This window comes from Petaurus breviceps, unplaced genomic scaffold (genome assembly GCF_028583685.1).
Source record: "Petaurus breviceps papuanus isolate PSGF00001 unplaced genomic scaffold, PetGlider_PUasm1.0 90977, whole genome shotgun sequence".
Taxonomy (NCBI): Eukaryota; Metazoa; Chordata; class Mammalia; order Diprotodontia; family Petauridae; genus Petaurus; species Petaurus breviceps.
In genome coordinates, this window is record NW_027187391.1 from 42,349,527 (window position 1) to 42,362,428 (window position 12,902).

Genomic DNA, 12,902 nt, shown 5'->3' on the forward strand with positions numbered 1-12,902 from the left:
AGTGAAACACACACTGCACTCCGAGCTGCATCCAATCAGAGCTGCAGCAGTGAGCACGTCATCCTGTTCTTCCCCAGTGATTTGCTTGCTGGCTCCATTGAGAGCAGTGCCGCAGAGGAGAGCTGAGGCAGGACAACATAAGCCCTCCCCTGAAAATAAGCCCTCTGGTGTTTTTCTTTCAAAAAAAAAAAATAAGACAGTGTCTTATTATTGGGGAAACATGGTAGAGAGTACTCGAGACCATTAAGAGATTAAGTGATTTGCCAATGGTCAGACAGTTGGTATGGGTCAGAGGTAGGAATGAAACCTTTCCTTACTCTGAGAACAGCTTTCTATTCCTTATACCACACTGTCTGCCTCTTTACTTGCCTTAAACTACACTAAACAAGTACCACCATTCATCCAAAAGGAGCTGCCTTAAGCATAATCATGGAAGCAAGATGTAACCTTAGACTCAAAAGCTCATTTGCATAAGATTCCCCTCATTGGTGGAGATCGATTCAATGCACCATGCCGGCATGAGGGGTGGAGTTGTGGGAGGGGTAAGGAGGAGAAAGACCTTGGTTCTGTGGCTTCCGTCTTTAAGAGAGAAGATAGGTGGTCCTCTCTCTCCCAAACTTCCACCAAGTGTGCCCCCCATGAGCACTGAGTAATCAATCTCCATCAATGAAGAGAGTTTTATGTAAATAGGTTTTGAGCCTTAGGTTACAAATGGGTCTAAATTCCCTTGTTTTAATTTATTTTAATTATAAAAACCTCATCGACTTCCCACACAAAGTAGGAAGACCTGTCGAAGCTGGAGATGTGAATATTACACCTCCTTTCTACAGCTGCCTTTTGATAGGTCCCCTCCCAGCTCTAATCTGCTTTCAGAAGCTTCTCTGTTTGCTTCCCAGATTGTATCCAAGGGCAGAAATAACAGTTGCCAGGGGAAACCAGCTAGCCAAGTATTGCATGTAAAATGAAGTTAGCTCTGTTTTGAACAGAGCTGTTGGAAGTAGGCAATCATCTGCATGTCTGTGTGGTTTTGCATGATGTATTTTCAGGACTGTTGGAAAGCCTGCCTACTCCAGCATATTTTATCTTTCTCATTCTGTGAAATTCTTTACTTGGCTTTGCTAAACTGTCGTTAATTAGAGACTCATAGGGCTTGTGGTTTTGCTATTTTGGGGGAGGGTGACTGAGAGAAGAACCCCAAGTCATGGGATTTAAAGCTGAAAGAGTCCTTAGAAGAGTCCGGTATTCCCATTATACAGATGGGGAAATTGAGTCTCAGAGAAGTTGAGTGATTTTCCTGAGATGACATAAGTAGTAAATAGCAGAACTGGGATTTTAGCCTAGGTTTCCTGTCTTCACATCAAATGCCCTTTTGACTTGTTTTGAATTGTCCAACATACCTAATAATGCAGATATTCCTACATTAATAATAAGGGAATTCCAGCACAAATAAGGGAATTTCATTTAACCATAATTTGGTGAAAATTCATTTAATCAGATTGTTTTCCTCCTGTGTGGGATATGTACTGCCAAAAATTGAAGATTTGATGGAGGCAGAGGAAGAGAGAGAGTTGGAATTTTGGAATATGGTATGCTTCCCAGGAGAGCAGGCCTGAAAGAAGAGTTGCAGGATAATGGATTTTATATATATATATTTTTTGCTTTTTAGAGGGGAGAAGGTAGGGCAATTAGGGTTAAGTGACTTGCCCAAGGTCACATGGCTAGTAAGTGTTAAGTGTCTGAGGTCAGATTTGAACTCAGGTCCTCCTGACTCCAGGGCCAGTGCTCTATTCACTGTGCCACCTAGCCACCTCAAGGATGATGGATTTTTATGATGCCATAAGGTTCTATGGGTATCTAGATGGTGGTTCATAATAGATTTGCAATTTTAAGTGCAATCATCTTTTAAAAAAAATTACTATTCAACTATGTTGTGGAAATGCTTGTGTCCTTCATAAATTAAAAATAAAAATTTTAAGAAGAGAGAGAGAAGAGGAGTCAAGATGTAGTATAAAGGGGAGAAAGATAGGTGGAGAGCACCTAATCCAGATTTCACCTACCTTTGCAGTTTGGTCCAAGGCCAGCCTTGGATATATGTCTGAAAAAGGGCTTGAGGTAAAAGGGAGCCTAGAGCTCATTCCAGGAATTATTAACCTGGAGTCTGTGAACTTAAAAAAAAACCTATTTTGATAATTGTATGTCAATATAATTGCTTTCCTCTGTAATTCTATATATTCTATCTTATGCATTTAAAACTATTATTCTGATAAGGGGTTGATGGTAATGTTGTTCAGTTATGTCTGACTCTTTGTCACCCCATTTAGATACTGGATCTGGTTGCCATTTCTTTCTCCAGCTCATTTTGCCCATGAGGAAATTGAGGCAAACAGGGTTAAAAGTGACTCATGCAGCTAGTAAGTGTCTGAGGCTGGATTTGAACTCATATTTTCCTGACTCCAGGTCGAGCATTCTATCCACTGTACCACCTAGTTGCTAACCAAGCTTCTGAAGGAGTACATAATATTAAAAATTTTTTTAAATTATTAAGAACCCCTAATCTAGGCTAGTCGCCTTATTTTACAGAAGAAGGATCCAAAGCCCAGAAAAATGTGGCAGCTTATCCAAGGGTCACAGAGATAACTTTACTAATAGCATAGCTGGGATCTAAAATCAGATTCTCTGGAACTAGACTTAGTGTTCTTTCAAGCTCAATATGCAGCCTTTGTAACTGGGAACTCTGCTATTTATTTCCAAAGGGCCTGGAGACATTTTGTATTGCTTCTGGATTTAAGACTGTTCTAGAATTATTGTTGTTGCTGGTTCTTCATTCTTCAAAAGGGTCATTGATTTCATGGAGTGATGCCTTGACTTGTGTGTGATTTGGATTTAAGTGAGGTAGAGTTGTGCAAAGTCATTAGCCTCATTCTCTCTTCCAAAATCATTGGAGTCCAGTGGCAGGAGAAAAGTCAGAATGACTGGTGATGGCCCAGGTGGTAGTGAATGACGTTGGCCTTTCTAAATTAAGGTCTTTCCCAGGCCTCAGATTGTTCTAGGAGAGTTGGGACTGTCATACTCTTACACATGGCATTAAGGAGTCATTATTATAGCAAAGAATGGTAAAATATCTACCCAAACTGTGTTAGGCTCCATATATTATTTATCTGTATAGCAAACATCACCATTTTCAGGACATTTCTATATCCATCCCCTTTTCTCCACTGACTCAGCCACCATTGTAGTTCAGGCCCTTATCATCTCCTGCCTAGACTATTGTAATAGCCTCCTAATTGATTTTCCAGCCTCATATCTCTTCTCATGCCAATTCACCATTCACATAGCTGTCAAAATTCTTTTCCTAAAGCATAGGTCTGACTGTGTCACTTCCTTACACGATGAACTCCAGTGGCTCCATAGTTCTTCTAGGATCAAATACAAAATCCTCAATTTGGCATTTAAAGCTCTTTGTCTGACCCTTTTCTGTCTTTTCAGTCTTATGCATTCCTTTCCTCCAAGCACTCTTCAATTCAGGCATGCTGATCTAGGCATTGCTCTGTCTCTTGTTTCTGTTAACTTTGGAGTTTCCATGCCTCGTGTTTGCAATGTTCTCCCTCTTTACTTCCACCTTGTAGAATCCCTGGCTTCCTTTAAGAGTCAGCTGAAATGCCTCCTCCTACAGGAAGTCTTTCCTGGTTGCTCTAGCTACTGAATGGGTGTTGCCTCAGTCAAACTGAGACTTGTTGGGGCAGCTAGATAGCACAGTGAATGGAGCACCAGCCCTGGAGTCAGGAGGACCTGAGTTCAAATGTGGCTTCAGACACTTGACACATTTACTAGCTGTGTGACCTTGGGCAAGTCACTTAACCCCAATTGCTTCACATCCAAAAAACAAACAAATGAAAAAACTGAGACTTTTTAAAGACCTTAGAGCACTAGGGATACAGATTAAAAAGACCTTAAAAAGGCTAGGTCTCCTACTACATCCAGGGCCATCTCCAGTTGTCTTGATCTATATCTTGCCACAGACCCAGATGACTCTGGAGGAGAAAGTGAGGCTGGTGACTTTGCACAGCCCTGCCTCACTTAAATCCAGTTCATTTGGTTGTCATGGCATCACCTCTCTGATGTCATGGTGCTCTTAGAGAATGAAGGGCAAACAACAACAGCTGCTAGTGTCACCCCCCTAAGATTACTCTGCATTCATTCTGCATGTCTTGTAGGTACCTATTTACATGTGTGTTCTCTCCCTCCCCTCCTACCTTACCATGGAATGGAAGCTTCTTGAGAACAGGGACTGTTTCTGCTTTTAACCTGCATCCCTAGTGCTCTGCACAGTGTCTAGCATTTCCTAAGCACTTGATAAATGCTCATTGACTGAAAAGGAATCCATACTTGGAACACAAGAGATGTCCATCATGCATTCTGCAACATCCATCTTGAGGGTCAAGATGGTCTATCTTCTGCTCTCTCGTTCTCAGCGATTTTGTTGGAGAAACGTTTATCTAAATGTGATGATTGGATAAATTTACTTCTGGAAATATGCTCGTTAATACACTCAAAGTATCGAAAAGGCATCTCTTTATGAAGTCTTCCAGCTGCCAATGGGACAGAATGATCTGTGGTGGTAGCAGAGATGGGCTGGGGTATCTTTTTAGAATCCTTCAAATCCTGCTAATAGAGACTCCTGTATACTCCACTTGTGCCTTAGGTTACAGCCTTGTTTCTAAATTACCTTGCAACAAAGAAAATCTTTTCATTTTCTCCAGAGGTCAATAGGCATTATCTGAAATTGAACTTCTCTAACAATCTGATTTACCCTCTGCACTTTATCCTATTGAGTAATTGCTTTTCTGTTGAATTGGAGGTGAAGGTTGAAATAACCAAACACTTTCAATTAGGAAAGTGTTCAACATTTTCCAAAATTTGAAAAATGCAAGCAGAGTTCATGGGGGTCAGAGTCTCTGGTGCTCAGGTTTCAGAGTTCTGATTGCTGATAAGCTGCACATTAAGGCCTTTTCAGAAAGGTGAAGCATTGTTATTCAGAGGTGTTTAATGCTTCATAATAATGTAATAATGTTTGATGTATCAAGTGGTAACAATGAGAAACTTGGCTGTAAAATGGTTATGGTAAATTCTGAGGCTTGAGCCTCCAGCTAATAGGAAATACAGACAAAGAAAATTTCATGTTTTATTCACACCATTTTGCTACCACATTTCCCAAACCAGAAAGCAGCGGCTCATTATGGTGCAATCCTGAGGTTGGTTGGATGAATTAATCTGGGTCACGTTAAGTAGAGTTTTTGTGACAGGTGGGATGAGAAGGGACAGTCTGCATTTATAAAAATAATTTTATAATGATATTTGTCATCATGTCACCTGCTATTTCCCACTGAGTCCTTCTCCCACCTCCACAATTTTTTGTCCAAAAAACATGCTGATTATCATTGTTTATAATTGATTAACATTTGGAAAAATAAAATCTGATTCCCTTAAAAACATATGTTTTGTGCAACTCAGTTTGATTATAATTATTTTCTAGTTGCCAATAAGTCATGCTTTGTTGCATTTTGTTATAAATACCCTAAAATAAATTTTGAAAGCAAAAAAGACAAAAATTCCTATAAATTATGCAAACAAAATAATCTAGAATTTGGTAGTACATTTTTTAGCTTAATCTTGATGTTATCCCTTTCATTTTCTAATTAATCAATCATAGTCTACATAAATACATGCAAAACAAGGGCTTATACTTTGCTTTATACCCAGATTGAAGGGTGGTTGTTGACTGTAGAGTTTCTAGATAAGTGTTTTCCAACCCCTGTTGTGGACAGAAAACTCTGTGGGTCTTCTCCCTGATTGATTCTTCTGTGAAGACAAAGTAGGCTATCTTTTACCTCAATTCTTTCCTAGTCTTTAATTATTGAATGGGTATTGCCTCAGACAGACAGACCTGGGAAAGACCTTAGCTTAAAAAGACCAAGGTCTCACACTGTATTCTGTGCCATTGACAGTCATCCTGACCTGTGTCTTGTCCCTGGACTCGGGAGAGAGAGGATTGACTTTGTTGACTTAAAACAGCTCTGCCTCACTTAAATCCAATTCAGTTGCAAGTCAAGACATCACCCTCCTGATGTGAGTGGTCTTCTTTGAGAACAAAGGATGAACAATGACAATCTGTGGATAGGCCTTTCTTCCCCATGGACAATCTATGGATAGGCTCTTCATCCCCGTGCAGCAAAATTTTCACACCAAAAGTCATTTTTAAAGCAAACTTGTCATACTTAAAGTCTTAAAACTTAGCACCCCAATAAATGGTTCTTCCCTTTTCCCCTTGCATCTTGCACCGCTCACAGCTTCCCTTTCCTTTTCCCCCTCTTCCTCCTTTTCTTCCCTAGGAATTACTAACAGCCCAGGCATGACCCTAAGGCTGATGAGAACTGAGCCATAGGAGGTAGGCAACTGTGAGATATTTTGCCAGGCTGGAGAGTTGGGGGAACACTGTTCTGGATTATCATGTGGGCAACACAACAGACTTCAGTGATTCTGAGCGCTTTTTCAAGTAGAAGAAAAAATTCTTGTGAAATTTTAACTAAAGTGATGCTCTGGGCAACCTAATTAACCTAGACCTAGAAGTATTCTGCATAAGAGTTAATAATAGATTAAACAATCCATAAAAATGCCAGTGCCACTGAGCTGGCAAAAGGAATTGATAATTATTACCATATGCACAAGTCTACTTTGCTTAATCCTCAAGTGGAGAAAGGAAATCTTTTTCTCCTTTCTTCTTTTGAAATTCCCAAAGTGACAGCCAGATGGTTTAGGGACGTTTAGCTTCTGATAATTTGGTTCCTCTTGTGTTTTCCTTTTTTCTTTTATTTTTTTTTAAATTCTGAGCTTAACATCAAATCAAACAGACATTTTTGTATCCGTAGTATAATAGGAAAGGATTGTAGAGATGGTTCTCATTTTACGTAAATTAGCATTGCAAATTCAACTTTACAAGAGTTCTGAAAGAAATCTATATTTCAAAAAAACCCACTGAAGTTAACTTTACCATACATTACTGTGCTCTCTCTCACTGCTCCTGAACCCCTTCAGTGTTACCTGGAGTCCCACCTTCCCACCAAAAAATAAAACTCAAAAAAAAAAAACCAACCCCAAACCCTTCAAGTGAAAGCAAAGAAGGGAATTTTGGATTGGGTGCTTGACTTGAGACCTCCTCTGCCTTCACTCCCCTTCTCTGGTCAGGCCTTGGTGTGTCTCTCTTCCCTCTCAGTAGTACAGTGAGTCTATCCTGTCTATCCGATGGGTCACTTGTCCTCTCCTCTCTGTGTTCATGTCCAGCCCCCTTGTGTCTGCCCCTGTGTTCTCCTCTTGCCCTCGATTCTCTATCCCCTTCCCCAACATGTCCTTGAGCTGTGAACCTGACCCCTTCCTCCACTAGTGCCCAACCCTGTCTGGCAAATTCTAAGTAAGCAAAAATTGCTTTAAGTAGAGGTGTGGAGGAGGGGAAGTCCACTTACATTAAGTGAGAACTGTCTGTGTGTGAAACTGTGGATCTCAGTTTTGTACAGTCTGATTTTGTTCTTAAATATACAGTATGATCAAAATCTAACTTTTAAGCTTTCCTGCTTTTTCTGATTTTTTTCCTGATAATTTTCAAACCTCAATGCTCCTCTAAAGTAGAAAAAATTTCCCTTTGTTAGGCCACTGAGCGGAGATCTCTCCCAGAGCCAGCTGCTGTTGTTACTGCTCTATTTTTCCAGTCTTCTTAAACTTCTTAAATCTTACCCTCCCGGGTACTCTCCAGAGTGTTTTCAGTTTCTCAGATGTGACACTTCATCTTCTGTCTATACCAGCTTTCTCCCTATGTACAGTCTCTTCACTTCCTTGACTTCCTTGAGGAATCAGCTTAAACCTTACCCACTCCAGGCCACCCCTCCCCCCCCAATCCCCCAGCAGCTAATGCTGTTCCCTCTTGGTGCCTTCTATCTACTTTGTCTATATCTTTATATACCCACTTGTTTACACTAGTGTTTTTACCTTTCTTTCTATCTTGAATGCTTAGCATGGTTCCTGGAGTATAGTGAGTGCTTAATAAATGCCTGTTTAGAGGCAGCTAAGTGACATGGTAGATACAACATTGGGCCTGGAATCAGGAAGTCCTGAGTTCAAATTTGGCTTCTGACGCATCAAACAAGGCACTTATGTTCTGTTTAACTCAGTTTCCTGAACTGTAAAATGGGGATAATACTAGCACCTACCTTACTTACCGTGTTTCCCCGATAATAAGACCTATCCCAAAAATAAGCCCTCCCCTTACTGTGTAAGATTCCTCTAAAATAAGCCCTCCCCCGAAAATAAGCCCTATTGAGATTGCTACTGTAGTGAAGGTGATCCCCTGCGCTACACGCTACATTGGTACCCTCTGTATGCACCTTCTCTCCCCCTTCGTGAAACGCACGCCGGGCTCCGAGCTACATCCAATCAGAGCTGCAGCAGTGAGCGCGTCATCCTGTTCTTTATTGAATTCATTATTGAATAAAGGTACATTTTTTTGTTCACATTTACCTGTTTATTAAAATTGCTGTCAATGTTCATTAAAATAAGCCCTCCCCTGAAAATAAGCCCTCTGGTGTTTTTCTGTCCAAAAAATAATAAGACAGTGTCTTATTATCAGGGAAACACGGTAGTACCTTGCACATAGTAGGCACCAAATGCTTGTTCCCTTCCCCTTCCTGACCTGATGGGTTTCACTTTCTCAAATCTGTGAATTCATTGTTGTGGGAGGACCTTCTCCCAGTGCACATTGCAACTCTACACACATTGGTAGATTCTTTTCTTGGTGGTTATCTGTGGCCAAGAAAAAATCATTTCTTGGTGTCTAGCATTTTGGTCATGAGCCTCTGTGCATTTAGCAAGGTTAAAACATGGAAACCTTTTCGGCTTGGTACCCCAAAGTTTGTGCTCCATTACCATAGCCTTTGAGAACTCAAAATCCCATGCCACGATGAGGCATCAGAACGGGCTTTCAGTTGAAGATGGAAATATCCCTCACTTGATTTATAGTAACACAAAACCAGACCATGGATTCACTTTATAGATGTACCCCAGACTTTGCCCAAGGTTGTGAGGCTTTGCTGGGAGCTTTTTTCTTCCCATTGCTCCAAACATTACTTCTCAGGAGAAGAAAATGGTAATGATGACAGCATTAAACAGAGGTAGCAGAATCTGCATAATTTGAAAGAGGAGCCTCCTAAACATCTGCTTTTCTTCTTACCAGCTTGTTGGGTTTGTTTCTGTTGTGCTTCGCAACCTCTGCCCTCCCCCCTCCTTTTCTCTCTCTTCCCCTCAGTTTTCTCATAATTTCCATCTGAATGATCCCAGTTGTAGCCTCTGCAGCAATAAGATTACTCACTGTTCCTGTTTCTTTACCCATTACAGCCATATAACTTTTACTATTTCATGTTATAGTCTGTATTATATCTGGTTGTTATGGTAACTTCTTCTACCAGAAAATAACCTCCTTGAGGGCAGGCACCCTAGTTTTTCTGCTTTCTCATCCCCCTTTGAAACTAGCTGTGCTTTTCAGTGAAAGGCTTTATCATCTGCTTCCTTATTCACTTCTTTGAAAGATATCTCTTTTCTTTTTCAAGTATAAAGCTAACTGCCTAATTTTTGTTGAGGAGGTTTTATTCATCCTTTTCTCATTTAATTACCTACTGGTATTTGTATCAAGATAACTTTATAGTGAGGTGATACAGTGGATAGAATGCTAGGCCTGTATTCAGGAAGATCTATGTTTAAATCTGGTCTCAAATGCTTACTGATCCTGACCCTGGGCTTGCCTCTTTCCTCCTTAGTTTCCTTATCTATAAAATGGAGGTGACAGTAGCACCTCTCCCAAGGCTGTCAAGAAGATAAAATCAGATAATATTTGTAAAATATCTGCTCTCACTTTCTATTACTGTCTATTTTCTATCATGGTCACAAATAATATGATAATCAGAAATAATTTGAATGCTCAGAAATACCAGATAAATCTACCACTTGGAAACTGAAAGAAGTTAAAATATGTTTGGTGATACCTTAATCAGTTTACCTGTTTAGATTTTTAAAATTATGTTAATTAATGAATTAATTAAAGAAAATTGTAATTTTCTTTATGAGCATTGCTTTCCCTAAGACTGTTTCTAGTCCACCAATTCCTCTAAGTACCATTAGCATATTAAAGGTGAGAGAGAGTATCTGGAAAGGTAGAGAAACTGAGGCACAGAGTTTAAAGTCAGCTAAGTTGTGAGTGGGAGCAGAAATATTTATCTAACGGAAGGTATCATGCTGACTCATGCAATTATTCAACATATATTTATTCTATACCTACTGCGTGCCAGACACTATGTTGGGTGTTAAGAATATAAAATGAAATTATAGCAAATCCTCAACTTTAGTGTTCCTAGAAAATGGCACAAAAGCAAAAAACACAAATGTTGGTACATTGAACCTATGGGAAATAAGGGTTAGGTTCCTGCAACCACCAAAAACTGTTATCTTTCTCTAGAGATTGCTGAAAATACACTTTTCTACACACAATTCTTTATAACAAAGCAATAATTCTGGTAATATGCACTTTTCCTAACACAGTAACCATGAAATAACCCATAAAATGTAGTACATAAAATAAAATTGATAACATGCCTAACATTTTTTCTTGCTAGTAATTCCCTAGAATTCTGTGACCTTTTGTGCTAACATCTCAAAAAAAAATTGATTTCAGATGATATTGACTTTTCATAACACATTAAATCTATAGTGCCATAAATTTTGTTGTTGTTCCGTGGTCAGAATGAATCCAACTCTTTGTGACCCCATTTGGGGTTTTCTTGGTAAAGATACTGAAGTGGTTTGCCATTTCCTCCTCCAACTCATTTTACAGATGAAGAAACTGAGACAAACAGGGTTAAGTGACTTGCCCAGGGTCACACAGCTAGTAAGGGTCTGAGGCCAGATTTGAACTCAGGAAGATGATGAATCTTCCTCACTTCAGGCCCAGCACTCTACTTACTACTGTGTCACCTAACTGCCTGTGTACTATAAATAATATACATCCAATAAAATTCTTAAAATGAAAACAGTTTTAAACATTTGAATCTCCCACTGCATCTGATGGAGGTGTGATGGCATTGTACTGTATAATGAATTATGGATTTGTTAACACCCTACTCCCTGTAGACATTCAGGCAGGAAATTTACCTAACATCATTATTTTCTCACTAAACTGAATCTGAATTTGCATCTTGGGCTTTGCAGCATTATGCTTTGGGGGTATAATTTCAACACAAAACTTGAGTTTTAAAGGTAAACAATGAAAATATGCAACAGATGCCCAGGGGAGCTCTTTACTCTCCTACATCATGGTAAAAAAGACCAGTGAAGCACCTAGTCACTTCACAAACTTGGATGCATCCTGCCTCTCATTTTTTTTCCTCTACTATGCATGGCTGTGAATGTTCCTGGTTGGCAATGTGAAAGTGAAAATGAGGTTAGTAATAAAATCATTCAAATGCTTGATATTGCAAAAGTTGAGCATGTGATTATTGAGAAGTGACTATCTCTACTCAGGAAGCTTATATTCTAATGGAGGAGATATGTAAACTTAGTGTAGGCTCTGGGGCTACTGTACCAATCCCCCAAAATGCTACTTGCCACATCACTGAAGGATGGTCGCTACTTTTTCCTTGCAGCTCTTGGGGGTAGCTTTGAAGAATTGGAGATTCCAATACGCTTGCTGACGAGTTCTTATCTGGCATATTCCCCATAATATCATCCAAACAGGCCATATCTCCTCAATATCAATTAAGCAATTAGAATAAATTAGCTTTTATAAGAATATATTTATTAAGAAGTTATAGAGAGTACAGAAGTACAATATCCCTCACAAACCAAATTTTGGGAGTATAATGTGCCTCACAAACCCACTACACACTCTTAGGACATACAGGGTATCCCAAAAGTCTTACTGTAATTTTAAGTTATTAAAGTTTAAAATTGTACTGTCTGTATGTGTTTATATATAAAGTGTGAATTAAAATGCTGTATTTTGAACTGAAGTGCAAATGTTCCGGGGAACTTGTGATGTCATTAACAAGAGACACACTCTAAATGATGCAGATTTCAACCCATCTGTGCTTGCTCATCTTGTGTGAGTCTTGTCCATAATCTACTGGAAATAAAAATTGCCCTACCCTTTTCTATCTATTGTCCACTTTTCTATCATTGCTGAAGAAACATAAGGGCATTACTCAGGCTCAGTGGTTATTTTGTATTTTTCTTTGTTCCATGGGTTGCCATGGTCAAAGACTTGATCTCCAAGAGGCCAATCTTCTGATGATGAGCCTAAACTCGGCTGGTTTTAAGAAAGCAGATGTCATAGCCTTTTGTGGAGACTGTTTTTGATGACTCCATGCCTTCCCAATATGATAGCATCGGGCCAGAACTTACATTTCAGAGGTATGGCCTTCAAATACGCAGAGTCACCTTCACACCACAAAGGGGAATTCAAGGAGGATTTGGTGGAGGAAAGTGTAGGTAGAAGTCAAAAATTTAAAGGACAAACTTTTAATGCCCAATGGTTTCATTAAAATATGCTTTCTATTTTTGTGGTAGCAAAGAATTAGAAATTGAGGGAATGCCCATCCATTGGGGAATGGCTGAACAAGTTATGGTATATGAATATAATGGAATGCTATTGTGCTTTAAGAAATAATGAGCAGGAGGATTTCAGAAAAACCTGGAAAGACTTACATGAATTGGTGCTGAGTAAAGTAAGCAGAATCTTGTACACAGTATCAGCAAGATTGCGTGAAGACCAATTTTGATAGACTTAACTTTTTTTTTTAGCAATGCAAAGA

At 39.4% G+C, this 12,902-nt stretch overlaps 1 protein-coding gene across 2 annotated transcripts in view; it reads left to right on the forward strand.

Moving 5' to 3' along the window:
* Positions 1 to 12,902, forward strand: part of METTL24 (methyltransferase like 24) — a 245,309-nt gene that overhangs the window by 200,263 nt on the left and 32,144 nt on the right. The gene's annotated exons all lie outside the window — the stretch shown is intronic.